Source organism: Elephantulus edwardii, unplaced genomic scaffold, assembly GCF_000299155.1.
Source record: "Elephantulus edwardii isolate Elephantulus edwardi_28Jun2011 unplaced genomic scaffold, EleEdw1.0 scaffold00169, whole genome shotgun sequence".
NCBI lineage: Eukaryota > Metazoa > Chordata > Mammalia > Macroscelidea > Macroscelididae > Elephantulus > Elephantulus edwardii.
This window is the reverse complement of record NW_006399919.1, coordinates 4,836,911-4,851,047: the sequence shown is the minus strand read 5'-3', so window position 1 is coordinate 4,851,047 and position 14,137 is coordinate 4,836,911. Positions and strand designations below refer to the sequence as shown.

Below are 14,137 nucleotides of genomic sequence, written 5' to 3'. Positions count from 1 at the left end.
ACTATATTTCTTAGTTCTGTTTTTTTTTAAATGTTTCTTTCTTTGTTGAGTTTATCGCTAATTATTCTGTCCTTCATAGAAAATAATATGTTGAAGTCTTCTGCAACTATTGTTAAATTGTCTATTTCCCTCTTCAGATCAGTAAAATTTTTTTTTTACACTAAAGCACGACTTTATAGATCAGTAAAATTTTGATTTATGTATTTTGAGTATCTGTCATTTATTGAGTAAACATAAATTATAGTTACGTTCTCTTGTTCAAGTGACTTTTCAATCAATATATAATGTTCTTCTTTGAGTCCTATTTTGGATTTTGCCTTGAAGTTTCTTTTATCAGAGTTTAATATTATCATTCATATTCTCTTTATATTGTCGTTTGCTTGATATTTTTTCCTACCTTTTGATTTTTAGTCTTTGTCATTCTGATAAGGTGTGCTTGTTGTAGACAAGATATTGATGAGTCATGACTTTTTATTCATCCTGTTGCTTTTTGTCTTGAATAGTGCATTTATTCCATTCAAATTCAATATAATTATGAATGTTATTGCTGTTGTTAGGTACTGTCAAGTTGAGTACAACACATAGAAACCCCGTAAACACCAAACCTGAACCCTGTCCTATCCTGTGCCATCCTCATCGTCTCTGACACAGTTGAGCCAATTGCTCCAATCACTATGTCAATCCATCTGGTTGGAGGTCTTCCTCTCCTTTGCCATCCCCGCACCTCTCCAAGCATGATGTCTTTCTACAAGGAATAGCCTCTCCTAGCAACATGTCCAAAGTATGAAAAATAAAGTTTTGCCTTCTTTGTCTCCAAGAAGCACTCAGGCTGCACCTTCTCCAAGATATTTGTTTGTCCTTCTGGAAGTCCATGGAACATTCAGTACTCCTTTCCAATTCCTTTCAATGCTCAAAGGCATCGATTCTTCTATCATCATTATTGATCAACCAGCTCTCAGATGCATAGCAAATGATTGAAAAGACCATGATCTGAATCAGGCACATCGTAGTCCTCAAATGCACATCATCCTTCCTCAATAATTTGGAGAGGTCTTTGGCTATAGACTGTCCCAGTGCAATACATATTCTGATCTCCTGACTGCTGATACCAAGGGACTGTAGATTTCTTGATATTGAGATGCAATCCATATTGAAGTTTGTATTCTTTGATATTGTGCAACAAGTGCTCCTCACATTCAACAAAGTTGTGTCATCTTCATAAGATAGGTATTTATGATCTTGATTCTTCATCACAGAGTCCAGCTTCTCAAATAATTTTCTCAGCATGCACATCACATAGATATGAAGAGAGGATACAACTCAGACATACACCTTTCTTCACAGTAAACCATCTAGTGCTTCTTTGCTCTATTGTACAACATCCGTTTGAGCTAGATCTGAGCTTTGCATAAGTACAATTGTTTTGAGATTTCCATTCTTCTCAATGTTAACCATAATTTGTTAAGATCCACACAGTCAAATGCCTTTGCACTGTCAATTAAGCATGAATAGACTTTTCTCTTGGTATTCTTTGTTTTCAGTCAGGTTCCATCAGACATCAGCCATGACATCCCCAGTGTCACAGCCTAAATCCATTTGAACTTCTGGAAGTTATTTTGTATATATACCATTTCAGCTACTCCTTGGAGGCAATGATTCTGGGGCATCGTCTGACATACTTTGGACATGTTGCCAGGAGGGACGGGTCCTTGGAGAGGGACATCATGCTTGGGAGGGTGGAGGGACAGTGCAGGAGGGGAAGACCCTCTATGAGATGGATTGATTCGGTGACTGGGGTAATCGGGATGGGTGTGTCAGAGGCGGTGCGGTTGGCGCAGGATAGAGCAGGGTTTAGAGCTGTTGTGCATAGGGTCGCTATGAGTCGGAAACGACTCGACGGCACATAACAACAACAACAACAACATACCGTTTCAGCCAAGAGGAAGTCTGAATGCATGACATTCAAACCTTTGGAATTTGGTCTCAAACTTGGTTTAGGTATCCTAGCCATCTATATTCTCTTAGTTGTTTAACTCTTTGATCTTTTAAGGCTGACCAAACACTTCTTCTATGATGAAGTTTTGTTCCAGTTCTTATAATTTTTTTTTAAATTTTTGTATTGGTTTGCCAGTGGTGAGAATATTTGGGTTTTTGGTTTGGGTTTTTTTTAAATGTTGAGCTTCAGTTCATATTGAAAACTACCATCTTCTTCCACAACAAAGGCTTCCAATCCTCCTCAGTTTCAGCAAGCAAGGTTTAGTCATCTGCATAACGTAGACTGATCAATCTTCCTCCAATCCTGATGCCACATTCCTCCTCATAAAGTCCAGCCTTCCAAATGATCTGTTCTTCATATAGGTGGAAAAGGTTAGGAGGCAGGATGCATCCCTGACGTATACCTTTTCTGATTTTTAGCCATGCAATATTTCCTTGCTTTGTTATGACAACTACTTCCTAGTCCAATTATAGGTTTTGCAAGAGCACAATTCAGTGTTCTGGGACTCCCATTCTTCTCAAGGTTAGCCACATTTTGTTGTGATTCACACATTGTATGCCTTTGCATAGTCAATGAAACACAGATAGATATACCTCTGGTACTCTCTCTTTTCAGCCAAAATCCGTCTGACATTGGTTATGATGTCCTTAGTGCCACAACCTCTTCTAAACCAACTTGTATTTCTGTAGTTCTCTATTGATGTACTGTTCCAGTCAATTTTTTAAAATCTTTAGCAGGATTTTGCTTGTGTGTGATGTTAGTGATATTGTTTGATAATTTCCACACTGTCAGGTCACCTTTTTTTTGGAAGGGAATAAATATGGATCTCTTTCCATATTGCTTAACACAACCTGGTGAGCACGTCCATGGCTATATTTGTTGAAATATGCCAATTGGTATGCCATCAATTCCTGGTATGTCTTTTTTTTTTTTTTGCCAATTCCTTCAGAGCAGCTTAAATGTCCTTCCTCATCACTATTGCCTCTTGATCGTATGTTGTTACTTGAAATTCTTCTGTATCAGTCAATTCTTTGGTACAGTGAATCATGGCTATATTATTAGTGTTGTTGGTTGCTACTGAGACAGTTGTGGTGCATGGCAATCCCACATGCAGAGCAGAACTGCTCCATAAGATAAGGCTTTCAAGGCTATAAACGGTTGAAACAGACCATCAGTCTGTTTTCAGAGGGATCTCTGGGTTGGTTCAAACTGCCAACATTTCAGTTAGTGAGCAAGTACTTAAAGATTTTGACTGACAACTCAAATCCTCCGTGACTGTATTACAAGGTACTAGATTACATGGAATTTATGATAACAGTTCTATAATAATAATTATTATTATTTTTATTATTTCATTACCATGCACTTGGTGTTCCTTGAATACCAGAAATTATGCTTAGTACTTTGTATTGGGTTTTTCTTTAAATCCTTACAACATTTCTCTGAAACAGGTTCTGTTTAATCCCTACTTTTCAGAGAAATAAAACCAGGTAATAACAAGACAAAAACGTATCATTCCATAAGTAGAAAGTCTAAGTAGGATTTCCACTCCTACTCTTATTCCAGAACCCTGATTCATGACCATCGCACAGAACCACATCTCTGGAAGAATGATTTTATTTCCATCTATCACAGAAGCATTTACCAAATCCAGATTCTCAGGAAAAGATTTTTCCTATCTCTACATCTTCTGCATCTTGGAAATGTTTATGATGCCACCTGCAGGCATACCTCAGAGATGCAGAGATTGTGGGTCGGTTCCAGACTACTGCAATAAAGTAAATGTTGCAATAAAGCAAGTCACACAAGGTTTTTGGTTTCCCCCAGCATATGAAAGCTATGTTTCTGTAGTCTACAAAATTTGCAGTGACGTCATGAAAAAAGTTTGAGATAATTTTGTGAAAACCAAAATGGAACACAGAGACACAAAGTGAACAAATGCTGTTAGAAAAACGGTGATGTTAGTCTTGCTGGATGCTATAAAATTTTAATTTTTTTTAAAAAAAAGATATGTGTATAGCACAATAAAACAAAGTGCAATGAAATGAGGTAGGCCTGTATATTGCTTTTCCCTTAGATGCAAAATCTTAAAACAAGACAACAACAAAAACAAACAAGCAACAAACTCCAATGGTTTGAATACCCACTCAACAGCCAGTGGGAGAAAAAAAATCAGCATTTCGTCTGTCTACTTGGCAGTATTTCCAGAGTCTTACGGGTCTCAATTTCTTAAGTTCTTGCTACATATTTGCGTGCGCGCTCATGCGCGCACGCTAATACTTCTCTTACCTCCCCCGCTTCATATACCTGGTCTTCTCGTCTCCCTGTGCAATAAAAAAAAAAGAAAGAAAGAAAGAAATATCTGCACTTAATGTTTCCCCACTATCATCTATGAAAATATCAGCATTGGTTGTCACAGCAAAAGGTAAGATACGTAAATGACTAACACCTTTTCTAAGCATTCAAGATACTTCCTTTCCTTGTTGAGGATTCGGGACTATATTGTTCTGACATTTATAACCTTCCTCCTGGGACCTGTACAACCATAATAATGTTTCCCAGGGACTTTGGAACCTGGTTATTTCATTGCCATGTTACTGATCACTTCAAAGCCGGAAAGGGAAGTACTTACATTGTAGTTGAAACAGAAGGTAAGAGCTATGAGCTGAGTGAATTAGAAGTATTTCTATTCGTTGAACATTTGCATAATGTCTCACACCACTCGTCCACTCAAAGATTACTATCTTCAGATCACCAAAATACTCTGGTTGTATTATGCAGATAATTTCTGATTTGATAAAAAGATACGCTATATATATAATTTTTAAATTCACATAATAGAGAAATATTTTATTTAAGGGGGAAACTCATAGCTGAAATACAAATGGCTATTAAACCTATGGGGGGGGGGAATCCAACCTTTTGAATAACTATTTTAAAATTACATTTAAACATTAGAATATCATTGGTGATGAGGAAACTACCAACTTGACAAAGATTTTCTTAAAAAAAAAGTATTATCCTTATGAGCAATGATTTTCTAAATCACTGCCTAACTGGGGAGGGACTGGAGAGCACTAGGCAAAGTGAACTAACTCAGTCCCATTAGGACCAATACTATATAAGACCATTATTGTAAAACGTGTATAAGGATACAAGGGGAGAAGAGGAGAGTGAGAGTAGAGAGGTGAGAGGGGCATGGGGGACTTGAGGGGGTGTTAATTATACAATTAATAATTGTTAGTTATTACAATTTGATGCCTGGAGGGAAAGGTGGGAAAAGGAAATGGGAAAGAGCTGGTGTGAAAAACAATGTATATGAACTTTGTAAGTAAACAAGCATAAGTTAAAAATTTTCTTTAAGATAAATAATAAAATATTATCCTCAAGAACCACTGAGGTGAGACAAGTATATTGAGTATATCTTGGTAGAAGGAAAAACTGGTCCCATAGCTCTTGAAAGAATCAAAATAGTCAAATATTCTGATCCCAATATTTTGACTTAGTAATTCTGCCCAAGAGGTGATCTCAGAAAATTATCAACAATGTAGAAAGATTCACCACAGCATTATTGTATGCTAATGGAAAACAAGCTAAAAGACCTTGAATTGAAGCAGTCTGGCTTCAATTTTTTTACATTTGTAATACAAAATTTTATCCCACCTTTCCACGCATGATGCCCTTCTCCAAGGACCGGTTCCCTCCTTGCAACACGCCCAAAGTATGTAAGACAAAGCTTCAGAATCCTTGCCTCCAAAGAGCAGTCTGGCTTCACCCTCTCTAGGACAAAATTGTTTGTTCTCCTGGCAGTTCATTCAACACTCCTCTCCAACACCACAGTTCAAAGGCATCAAATTCTCTTTCTATTATCCCTAGTCATTATGAAGCTTTCTGACACAGAACAAGTGATTGCAAAGACCATGGCCTGTATCAGGCGCACCTTAGTCTCCAGAATGATATTGTTGCTCCTCAGTACTCTGAAGAGGTCCCTGACAGTCGACTTTCCCAATGCAATTCGTTTCTTGATTTCCTGGCTTCTAGTACCAAGAGTGTTGATTGTGGAGCCAAGCAAACGAAAGCTATTAACAATCTCAATCTCTTCCCCACTTATTATAATGCTGCCAATTGGCCCAGTAGTGAGAATCTTTGTTTTCTTGATTATGAGCTTCAATCCATATTGACGGCTGCAGTCCTTGACCTTCTGCAGCAAGTGCTTTAGGTCCTCCTCAATTGCAGCAAGCTGGGTTGTGGCATACAATCCAAGACTTTACCCTAAACAGCAGCATTTGCCCACTTAAATAAAATGGAATTCTCATAACATAGATAAGCCTTTGAATCAGTCCGTTGTTTTTATTATTTCAAAACTTGTGCTTGTAATATTTGTACTGTTTAGTTTAGTTTTAATTTTATATTGGGTTGTATACAAAATTCATATATCTTGTGTTTCATTCATATACATTATATTCATATATTCCTTCTGAATTAGTCTTTAAAACAAACAATGTGTCTTAGGCACTAAAGACTGCAAACTACAGAATATATATTATCAGTTTTCCAGCATCAGAATTAAAAACTTATCCTCTGGCTTGTTAGTTGGAAAATTTAATAGATAGGATGTTGTTTTTGCTGCAGCTATATGATGGCGAGTCACTTGTGATTCATAGCAACTCTATGTACAATAGCTCTGAACCTTGTCCTATCCTGAGCCAGTTTCACTGTCTCTAACACACCTGCCTCCGTTACCCCAGTTACTGTGTCAATCCATCTCATCTGGATCTTCTACTATACTGTCTATCCACTTCTACAAGCATGGTGTCCTTTTCCAAGAACTGGTCCCTCCTGGCCATGTGTCCACAGTATGTGAGTATATTATAGTCCTTGACCTTCTGAAACAAGGTCCTTCAGATTCTCTTCAGTTTCAACAAGCTAGGTCGTGTCATTTGCATAATGCAGGTTGTTGACGAGTCTTCCTCCAATCCTGTCTGTTGCAGACCGAAGGTAATTTTATAATTCTTAATAATGAGACAGACAGACGGCTGGGAATGGGATAGAGCAGAGAGCATGAAAAACAGGGAGCCAGCAGTTCTCTACTGAAGACTCCCATTCCAGATTCCCTGTATCTTTATTGAAAATTATCAGGAAGTAAATCACAAAGAGAATTCAGTGCAAATGAAGCCAAGCTCTTTCTATTGAAAACCTTCTTCTTGACTCAGGAGGGAGCCTTAGCAAATGCAAGAATCTGGTAAAACCCTTAAGGACTGCCTTAGGGCCTCAGCTTGGACCATGAACTCCAGCTTGAACTCCAGCTTGAACCATGCCTCCCCCACATCCTGAAACAACATTCAGTTGATTACAAATATTTAGTATTGGCTTCCCATACCTGACTCCACATTTTCTGTAAAACCCTGCCTATATCTGTTCTGCATATAGATTGAAAGGTTTTGGTGATAGGATGCATCCCTGACATACATACACCTTTTCTGATTTTGAACCATACAGTATTTCCTTGATCTGTTTTGATGACTACTTCCTGGTCCAAGTATAGTTTCACATGAAAACAATTCAGTGTTCTGGGATCCCGTTCTTTTCAAGGTTAGCCACAATTTGTTGTGGTCTACACAGTCAAATGTCTTTGCATAGTCAATGAAACACAGACATCCTCTGGTACTCTACTTTCAGCTAAGAGTCATCTGACCTTGGCTATTATGTCTCTAGTGCCACGGCCTCTTCTAAGTCCTGCTTGCACATCTGACAGCTTTTTGCTGATACACTGTTCCAATCATTTTTTTTTTTTATAATCTTTGGTAGGGTCTTGCTTGCATGTGATATTAGTGACATTGTTTAATAATTTCCACACTCCGTTGGGTCACCGTTTTTTGAAATGAGAATATATATGGATTGTTTCCAGTCAGTTAGCCAGTTGGTTGTCCTCCAGATTTCTAGGCACAACCTAGTAAGCCCATCCAAGGCTGCATCTGTTTGTTGAAATGTGTTAACTGGTATTCCATCTACATAGTTGGGATGTATTCTGCTACAAATAAAGTCCAGCTAGAAATAGATTAACAGCATTGTATGATTCCGACAACAGCAAGTTTGAAAGAAGATGACAGCTAGGGTTGTTTCAGTAATTTGGTGATGAATGGAGGTCAGTGTCTCTAGATTCTTTGTTTTTCCCTCATAAGTCTTATCTCATGGTTTCAAGGCGGCTGCTGTATCGCCACGTAATGCGTTCACATTGAAGGCAGAGAAGAAGAGTTGTTGGTAGGTGCCACAAGTCAGTTTTGACTCATAGGAACTTTACGAACATTGCCCAATACCACACCGTCCTCACAATCTTTGCAGTGCTTAAACCAACCATCACAACCACTATGTCAATCAATCTCCTTGAGAGTCTTCCTGTCCTTCTCTGACACTCCACCTTTCCAAACAAAACATCCTTTTCCAGGGACTGATCTTTTCTGAGAACATGCCTCAAATAAGCAAGACAAAGTCTCACCTTCTTTGTCTCTAAGGAGCACCCTTGTATTGATGACATCTTTTCCTTTTATCAAGAAAGCTAAAATTTTTCCAAGGAACCTGTGGAAAAAACAAGGGCTGTGTGGGGAGAGCCATATCTGACCTTTACCAACTACACAAATGGGAACTGTCCCTGTCAACAGCAACAATAGCACAAAATCAATTCCCATGAGGTCAAATGTGTCTCACATGCTCTCACACCCCTTTCTATTCATCTCAACCCCTGTCTTATTGCTTTACTGGCTCCAAACTCAATGCAATCGCTCACAGACCCCACAGAACCATGTTGAAGAAGTAAAAAAGTTATAATCTAGATTCATAGCATGATACAGTCAGGACAATTTCCAAAATGTTCAGCAAGGCCCCTTAGTCTTGGACTTCATGGCTTTATTTAGATCATTGTTACAAAGTTCTCAGTGCTGTCAATATTGGCTCTCCCCTCCCACTCCAAAATTTTCCAACAAACTTAGGGAAGGCCCCTAGCTCAGCTCTGTTTCTTTGAGTGGTGGGTAATAGGGGTGGGAGATAGCAACCAACTCAGTAAGGTCAGGTCTCTCTGGTCTTCTGCTTCACCTTATGCCTGCTGCTGCCGTAGGTGTAGCTGGAGCAAGAATGTCTGGTTCTTAAAGGTCTCCTACACTCTTTTGTTGCTGCTGATTCCCTTTTTCACCGGTGGGGAAGAAAATCTGCTGATGGAGCCACTCAATTTATTGGTGAATCTAGACAATCCCCTTGTAGATTGGTGTGACTGACCAATCCCTTTGTGGAATGGTGAAATAGCCAATTCCCTTGTGGACAGACTAACACTTCCTATTCACTTATTTCCACCCATCTACACATGGCAGAGTCAAGTTCAGTGGCTATGAAAGTCATATCAAAAGATAAACTCCACAGAACCCCAAGCCAATTTCTACTCATGTCACATTGGACAAAACCATATTGTCAAAACAATTTTTGTAGAATGAGTATCAGGATCCAAGGCAGGGGGAGGGTGGAAATAGAGGGGTGAGGATGAGGAGGGGGAGTAGGGTGTTAATCATAGGGTTGCACAATTTGATGAAGAGATGGGGTGGAGGAAATTAGAAGGATCTTTTGTGAAAAACAAAGTATTCCAATTTTGTAAATAAGTCAGAGTAAGATAAAAAAAATTTAAAACAAAACAAAACAAAAAACATGTTGTCTAGCAATTTGTAAGGAAAGCTGGAAGAAAGTTTTTTTTAGCCTCTATATTGAAAGAGCTGTGGTGCTGGAGAAGAGTATTGAATGTACCATGGACTGCCAAGAAAACAAACAGATTCATCTTGGAGAGGATTATACCAGGCTGCTCCTTGGAGGCAAGGATTCTGGGGCTTCGTCTGACATACTTTGGACATGTTGTAAGGAGGGACAGGTCTTTGGATAGGGACATCATGCTTGGTAAGGTGGAGGGACAGCACAGGAGGGGAAGACCCTCTATGAGGTGGATTGATTCAGTGACTGGGGTAATCGGGATGGGTGTGTCAGAGGCAATGAGATTGGCACAGGATAGAGCAGGGTTTAGGGCTGTTGTACATAGGGTCCCTATGAGTCGCAAACGACATAACAACAACATATTGAAAGTAACAAGGAAGGCAGGGCTAGAAACATCTGGTAGATTAGCTAAAAAACATAAATCTGGAATAGATTTTTTAAATGTTAGCTAAATGGAAGGGGGGAGGTCTGCATGTATACTTAACAGGAGAAAGTCAGGTAAAAACTGGTTCAATGGGGTGTATATCCTGCATCATGTAGTGTCTGTTGTTGATGGAAGAACCCTTTATTGTAATAATAAGTATACTTTTATATAAGAGGGATTTCTATAAGAACAGAGGATTCTTAGTACCAATTAAATAAAAGAAATTTACTATTTAAAAAAAAAACAACACATCAAAGCTGGGACCCAACCAAGCTTTTTTATTATTATTCCTTTTTAACTTTTTCATCATGTAACGCACCTTAGTATGTGAATACCTAAAGTAATTAATCAAGCAAATCCCAGACACCATGCTTTTCACTAAAATACACTCCAGTAATAAGTCTCTGGCAAGGTATTAAAAAAAGAAAACAACCACAAAATAAACCAAATTAATATACTACTAACCCTGTAATCAAGCAACTCTGGTGGCTAAATGTGTTATGTGTCAGGCTACTAACTTAAAGGTCAACAGTTCAAATTCACCAGGAGCTGAGCGGAGAAAGATGAGTGGTAGAGATTCACAGTCTCAGAAGCCCTGTGGAGGGTCGTTGTGGGTCAGAATTAACAACAATTGGGGGTGGGGGGATGTGTCTTCATGTTTTTTCCCCATCAAACAATGTAGCAATAGTAACTTCACTTTTTAAATTTTATTTTATGTGTGTGTGTGTGTGTGTGTGTGTGTGTGTGTGTGTACCGTCAAATCAGATCTGACTAGTAGAGGAGGAGATTGTCCTTCCTTTTCCAGCAAAACATCTGGTGGACTCGAACCGTATATCTCTGAGATTGCAGTGCAGCCTCTTGCCACTAGGCCACCAGAGCTCGCCAAACTCATTTATTTAAGAGCACATTCCTAGACTGGCTCAATGGGGCAAGTCTACTCCACAGTTGAGTGCTTACTGCTGATAGAAGGGGCTCTCATTCTAAAGATGAGTACATCCTATGTAAATAGAAGGATTCTTAGTGTTGACAAGTTAAAGAAAATGAAAGAAATGGAATATGATTGAAGAATACTCAAGTCCTTTTGCTCACTTTCAATCACACATTTACTGCTGTCCAGCTCATAACAACCCTCCCTTGGGGTTTCAAAGACTCAAAACAGGAGGCGGGGAAATGCACAGGAGAAAATTGCCCTTAGCCCTATATCTAAAACCATATAACCATTCTAGCAACTTTAGGCACTGTGAGGTTTACTGATGTTGATCGTTAAATTATCACAGCCAACATTTACTCATTTTATACGTGTAGCTGTGGATTCAAACCACCTGTCTTTGAGTTGGCAGTGCAATTCCTAAGAGGCCTCTAGAGCTCCCGCAGTTTTGAGAGTTGAGTTTAAGCTGTATGTCAAGGAGCACTGGTAGCTTAGTGCACAAAGTGTTGGGCTGCAAACCATAAGCTCAGAGATAGAAATCCGCCAATCCCCTGTGCAGAACTTAGACGGGCAGTCCATCCCTGGAAAGATTTACAGCCTCAAAAACCCGAGGGAGGGTCACAATGAGAGACAGCTGCCTTAACAGCAGTGGGTTTTAATTTATTTGGAATTTTTTTCAGACTTTTTTTATACTGGTTTGCATACAAAATTCATATACATTGTGTTTCACACTTTCCTTCATTCACATGATTATTCCTATACGTTGTATTTCAGAAATTTAATCACCATTGAATTATGGCCACCATTATCACTTCTTTTCAGGTCCCCACTGGATCTTTCCCATTTTCTTTACCCCCTCCTTCTACTCACCAAATTGTGTGATCCTGTGATCCCCACCACCCCTGCCAACCCTTACCCATCTACTGCTACCTTGGACTCCCTTGGATGCCCATACACATTTTATTATTTAACTTTCTATTTTTACAACAATGACCTTATGCACTATTTGTTCTCATGAGATTGAGTTAGTTCGCTCAGTGTAATGCTCTCCAGTCTCTCCCATTGCTCTTGAAAGCTGTGTAGTATTCCATTGTGTAAATGTACCACAATTTGTCAATCCGTTCAATTGTAGTTGGACATTTGGGCTGTTTCCATGTTCTTGCAATTGTGAATAATGCTGCTATGAACATGGGTGTACAAATCTCCATCTGCATCTCAGTTCTGATTTCCTTGTGGTATATTACTAGCAGTGGAATAGCTGAGTCATAAGGAATTTCTATATTCATTCAGCTTTTTGAGGGAATACCAATCTGCCTTCCAGAATGATTGTATCACTTAACAATCACATCAACAGTACATAAGAGTTCTAATCTCTCTACATCCTCTCCAATATTTACTGTTTACTGTTCTGTTAAACTTTGCCACTGCTGCTGGAGTAAGATGATATCTCATTGTGGTTTGGATTTGCATCTCTTTTATTGCCAGTGACTTTAAGCACTTTTTTGCATGTGTCTGTTGGCCATCCGAATGTCTTGCTCTGTAAAAAAAAAAATCTTCCCATGTCTTTTTCCCATTTTGTTATTGAGTCATCGACCCTGTAGTTTTCTATAAACTTTGTTATGAGACCTTTATCTGAAATGGTATTGCCAATTTTTTTTCCCCAGTCAGTGGGTTTTCTTTTCATCCTGTTGGGAAAAGTTTCTGACGCACACAAGGATTTAATCTCAAGAAGGTTCCATTCATTGATTTTATCCTCTCCTGGTTGTACTTTTCTGGCTGCATTTGTCGGCCTCTTTGTACTATAGAGGCTAGGCCTTCTAAGTTTGGTCCTATTTTGTCTCTTATGATCTTTATGGTTTGGGGCTTTACCCCTAGGTCTCAGTCCACTTAGAGGTGACTTTTGTGTATAGTGAACATGTGGATTTTTTTCCCCCCGGCATTCTGCAGATAACAGTCCAGTATACCAGCACCATTTGTTGGAAAGGTTGTTGTTTCCCACTTGATAGGTTTCGTTTCCTTGTCGATTATCAATTGATCATAGATAGCTGGGTTAATTTCTGGGTTTTCAGTTCTGTTCCATTGGTCTATATGCCTGTCATTATACCGGTACCATACTGTTTTGGTTATTACATCTATATCACACTTTCCTTCATTCACATGATTATTTCCACAAGTTGTATTTTAGAAATTTAATCACCATTGAATTACGGCCACCATTATCACTTCTTTTGAGATCAGGAAGTGCTATGCCTTCCACTTCTTTTCTGTTTTCAGAAGTGCTTTGTGTATTCAGGACTCCTTTCCCCTCCAAATAAACTTGGGAATTGCCTTTTCAGTCTCCTTGAAAAATGAATTTGATATCTATATTGAGATTGCTTTAAACATGTAGGTTGCTTTGGGTGGTATTTTCATTTTCCCTATATTGAGTCTCCCTATCCATGGACAGGGAACATTTTCCCATTTATTTGGGTTTTTTATTGTTTCTCACCGAAGTGTTTTGTAGTTTTCTTTGTATCTCTAGTTAGATTTGTTCCTAAGTATCACAATTTTTGCTTGGTTATTGTAAATTGTATTACTTTCTTCATTTCCTTCTCTGTGTTTTGTTACTGTCTAGGAATTCCATTGACTTTTGTATATTGATCTTGTATCTACTAAATTGACTCACTACCTCTAACCATTTTTTTGTTTAGTCCTTGGGTTTTTCTGTGTACACTATCTTATCATCAGCATATAGCAACAGTTTCACCACCTCTTTGCCCATCTGGATGCATTTTCTTTCCTTCTCTTGTTTTGTTACCCTAGCAAGTACTTCCAATACATTTAATAGGATTGGTGACAGTGGTCATCCTTGGCTAGCATGGAGAATACTTTTAGCCTTTCTCCATTGACAATAATATTGGCTTTGGGTTTTGCATGTATACTTTTCACAATGTTGATGAAATTTCCTTCTATTCTAATTTTGATGAGTGTTTTAATTAGAAAGGGAAGTTGGTTTTAAAAGGGAAATGTGATTAGATATTATTGTCATGATAGGAGTCCAGAA

At 38.6% G+C, this 14,137-nt stretch overlaps 1 pseudogene; it reads left to right on the top strand.

The window, feature by feature from the left end:
- LOC102870864 overlaps positions 1-14,137 on the top strand; it is a 70,927-nt pseudogene that overhangs the window by 50,916 nt on the left and 5,874 nt on the right.